Here is a 4,873-nt window from a genome sequence, read left to right as displayed (position 1 = left end):
TAGCTACATTTTAACAGGATAATTCGTATTTGGTAACTCGTAATGGTTGTTATGGTTGTTCCTCTTTCTTTCCTCTAAAAACCGCAGTAGTTGAAAAAACGTATATTGCCTCAACCTCGCAAGCCAGGCTCTTTTACCTACGCTCCACGGCTAACGCTATTGCCTTACGTTATAGTTTATTATGTTTCAAAACCTGCATTTGGATTATGTTAAGGGATAGTATTAGGACGTAAGATAATTGTTGTGTAAAACCTAAGGTAATAAACAACACAGCGTTTCATAAAAATAAAATAAAATAACTACCTATATCATAATAATATAGGACATTGTAAATATGAAATACTTATAAATTTCTAATATATATAAATTTCGGTCATTAGCAGTCATTGATTACCTCCCATGTTTAGACGTCAAAGGAAGGATTGAAGTACTTCAAGAGTGCGTCTGAGCTGTCGTTTGTTTGTTTGCCCAGAACCATCATTTTCATGCAATTGACGCGTAATTACTGTTTGAAAATATGAAAAAAAACAGCTTGGCTACTTTCAAAAACAAGCATGCTGGTGCAGGTATCAGCTACGTCGCTGTTAGGAAATTAACGTTTCTGAGATAAGTACAGTTAAAAAAGACTCGATCGTTACAGTTTTTCGTCACAATTTTTATAGTATACAAAGAAAAGTGTCTTGTAAACAATCCACATGCAAAAACTGATATTTGCCTTGGGGACATAAAAATGATGTTTATTTCCTCAGCAATGTTATTTTGATTTTTTCTATTCACCCTTTTCCCCACTTATTAAGCTGTCCTCGGTTTCGGGAGTTGGGAAAGCGAAAATTAGCCTAATCTATCATAAGCTATAGTATAGCCTGAACACAGACCGTCGTTTCGCCAGCCTTAAAATTCCGAGGGGAGAAGTAATAATAATGAAGTTTTACAGATTTATCCATTTTTAATAATAAGTATCCAGATTTATATAACATGCGTCTAGTGGCAGATCCAGGATGAGGTAGAATGATTAACAACAGTTTAAAATCGTAATCGCTTTGCTAAATTTTTACTTTAAAATATTCTTTGGAAATCCATAGCCAATAGCATTGCATTGATATCTTAAATTTGAAATTAGGCCATGTAATATTTATTCCGACTAATTAATACTATACAGTATAGATTCAACACTGACAATGCCCTATTAATTTATGCACAAAAGGCTAGGCTATCCCAGCAAAGAGGTCACGTTTAAGGGCATTGTGCATAATTATATATAGCATGTATTATATATCTCATTAATTTATAGGACCCACAGTAATTGGTGTTGCACTGTTGTGCTAACCCTGCCATGAATGCATGTTACTGGCGAAGTTAAATAAATCATGCAGTAAATAAATGAAAAAATAAAAAAAATGACTCACTAACACGCACACACAAAAACAAAACACAAACGCAAGTATAGTCAATGCATGATTTTTAATGATTCTGCAGTTACACTTTGGAAAGAATGGCCACTAATTTAAAAAGTTATCATTTTAATGTTGTCCATTCATTTCAGTGTGTCCAGTCTTTTGCTGATCCTGTACAAGAAAGAAATGCAACATGTAACTTCTGTGCACATATATTCCTCAAGATATTAAAAAAAATTTGCTCACACAAGAATCGAAAATTCTTCAGACAGACAAAGCCTTATTTTTTACTTCAATGACAATAATCATCAACTCATGATGATGTGGGAATCTTCTGTTCTTAAAACAAGTGTAAACCAGGCTTACAACAGTACTTACATCACGTGGTATTTATCCAAGTTAAGAACGTCTTCTTCTACGTCTACGTCTTCTGCGAAACGGTTTGCCCATGCGCTGAAAACTAATGTAGGCCAAAGGATCTGCCTGAACTTCGCCACTAAAAAAATCCATATACCAGGTCAGTTGAAAGAAGCTTATCCTAATTTTTTATATATTTTAAGAAGCGGCATAGACTACTTTTGATGTAAAATGATCCTGTGCGTGTTTCTTGCGAATATCAATCAGTTTACACATTTTCACACGTGAAATTCTGTCCGGAATCGTAACGAAGAACGTAAGAATTTAAATTACCAAATTTTAGTTCCTGCATTCACTCTTAAAAAAGGGGAAGATCACTTTGCATCATGCTACCATGCGTATTTCTATAAGCAAAACTATGTCTATTGTAATATGGAAATTCCCTTTCTTTCCCTTTTATGCAGTAGCGTAGCCAGCCTGTCGATTTGTCCCGCTATGCTAATATTTTGGTTTTCACTGACTGTGAAAACAATAGATTTCTAAAGACATGAATAATTATAATAACTCGAAATTTACATAGCGGGACAAAATCGTCGGGCTGGCTACGCCACTGCTTTTATGTATCTTTGCGTCATGTGTGTATATTTTATCTTGACCTCCGAAATTTTCTTGTTTAGTTTCAATAAATCATACCTCGAGCCCCTTTTTAATAAAATAACCCTCTCATGAATAAACCCAAAGCAAAGATGTTCTGGTGTTTATAGTGAAAATTTATAAAACATACACGACGTCGTCTTCATCGTTTCCTTCCAAACCATTTTCATCATTCTCTACAAAAGTTTGTAAACATTTATTTCCAACATTTATTTACGAACTACTTCAAGTCTGAGCAGTAAGCTAACTCGTTTCTTATCTTCTGAGTCTCCTTGGTCTCTTCTGAATCTTCAGCGTTTTTGTCGGGTATATATTCGTATTATAGAGTCTAATAATATGATATCATTTTTGCCATTAAACATTAAATTTTAAAACCCGGTTCACACCTCTCGTGCGAATTTGTGATTCCCTTTGTCTGAGGTCACTGGGGCGCAAAATGTTTTGTCTGTCGGAAAATAATACAATGGATTCCCGATTCTTAGGAGCTAGTGTGAATCAAGCCTTAAAACAAACGAACCCGATTGAACGCCCTTCTTCGTCGAACAGCTTCGTTAACATTCTAAATGTCCATAATCCATATCTTCCAGAATGAAGAAGATCTGATTTTATGATAACTAATATCTCACTTTGCTTGCAAATTGGTACCTTCTTTCAACTCGTTTTCCAAGGGTTGATCATTTTCGACTGGTATTGAATATACCACTGCACACAACAGACCAAGTGCAAGTAACAAATACAATGTCCTCATCTCAGCTTTTTATTTCTCTTGTGAGTTTTTCGTTGTCTTGTTTTCCTGCTTTCACTTCCGAACTGGGTAATTAGGCCACGGTTTTCGTCAATTTATACTCGCTGTTTATGCTAACTTATGCAGAACCTGCAATATTCTGCAAATTAGCATTATCCTACACTCACTAAAGTCTTTGTACTTTTCATCTTCATTATCATGAGCCATTTCCGTATCATTGAAAATCAGGCAATATCTATACAACCACCCTATTACAATTTCCGATTCAGGCACGCAAGAAAACAGTAAAGGGTAACAAAGTTTGCACAGCTGAGAAACTGCAAAGTTAGCTATAAAGCGAATTTGATGAAATTATTGCAATAAATATGCAATTGTCAAAACGTAAAGAAGACGTGCAGCATTTTTTAAAGATAAGAAAATGTCGAAAAATACCAAGCAACGATTCCTCTTGAAACTTTCAGCTTTACTAAGCTTGATTGGGTTCGTTTCTATGTTTATGTGATCATGCAGGCTTATATTTATTATGACAGCGAGTGTTTTTAAATAATATTAATTGTAATTTTTGTCCTGAGTTCAGTTTGAGAGTGGAGGGAAACTGTAATGTACTAAATATTCGGTTCTGAAAAACAAAAAGTTTTTTTAAAAAGATTAAATTACATATGAAGATTGCTAGAGAAAGAGAGGGTTCTCAAGGTGACGATATCCACGAATGACACGCACACGAGTGGGGAAAATTTGAGTGACTTTCAACACAACCAAATTTACAATTAAATTATGTTATATAACTAACCTAAATTATTAACCTTATATTAACAAATCTTTTGCCTTTTTCACTTTTTTCCGCACTCTCGTTTAAACCAACCCGATTATAATTCATATGACATAAATGGTCACATTATTTGAACCATTACTTTAATATGCTGTTCCAGCTTCTTATATTTAAATTCCATCCTTAAAATAAAACTAAACAAGTCACTGATAGGTATACTAATAATTAGTAGTGAATGCATGTAAGTAAAACTCATTCATGCACTATAACAACCAATGTCATGCAACGCCATGCAAGTTTAGCTTTAAGCAAACAACATATTTACTAGTATCGAGGGTGACTTGACGAAATCTTAGCGTAATACTTTTCTTCGATCTAAATGTTTAGTACAAGAATTGTGAAATTTATTACAAGAGTTTATGATTGAAGTATTTATATACGTTCTACAATTTCAGCTATAAGCCTATAACATGATAGAAATATTTGCCATAGCCATAGGACGTACATCAATAGTTATATAAACAATAGTTGGCAAACTTGACAATTGGCAAAACACTGAAGCAGAATGAATTTTTAGTTTTCCTCAAATCACATGCATTCTTTCTTTTTTCTTTTAAAAGGCTTAGTTCATTCCTTAAGTTTGCATTGTTTTTAAGTACGCGTACACTCCGACTTTCGTAAACACTTTGCGGCACTTCAACTTCACTGTCTTAATACCAACTGCATGATAAATCGTAAAAACATCAATATCAGTTAATAATTCAATTCTCCTGACTAAAACGACGACGTCTTAGTGCAAAAGCTTATTAAAATTGTATCAGTTCCTTTTAGGTGTTGTACTAAGCTACTGTATTCAGTGCAAATATATAATATCTAGAGGATGACTTCTGATACGAGGCTACGTGCAGTTAACTGTGTTAGCAAACATTTTACGCTGATCCAGGCACATGAAAC

General features: G+C 34.1%; 1 long non-coding RNA gene across 1 annotated transcript; it reads right to left on the bottom strand.

Moving 5' to 3' along the window:
• Positions 1–1,444: 1,444 nt before the first annotated feature.
• Positions 1,445–3,234, bottom strand: LOC114518773. Its single transcript, XR_003686522.1, has 4 exons — positions 3,051–3,234; positions 2,536–2,581; positions 1,773–1,890; positions 1,445–1,565 (listed from the first exon to the last, which is right to left on the bottom strand). It is a non-coding gene; the product is annotated as an uncharacterized LOC114518773 (long non-coding RNA).
• Positions 3,235–4,873: the final 1,639 nt, after the last annotated feature.

This window comes from Dendronephthya gigantea, unplaced genomic scaffold (assembly GCF_004324835.1).
Source record: "Dendronephthya gigantea isolate DGI-Jeju-01 unplaced genomic scaffold, DenGig_1.0 000012F, whole genome shotgun sequence".
NCBI lineage: Eukaryota > Metazoa > Cnidaria > Anthozoa > Malacalcyonacea > Nephtheidae > Dendronephthya > Dendronephthya gigantea.
Note: the sequence above shows the minus strand (reverse complement) of the source record. Positions and strands in the feature narration are given on the sequence as shown.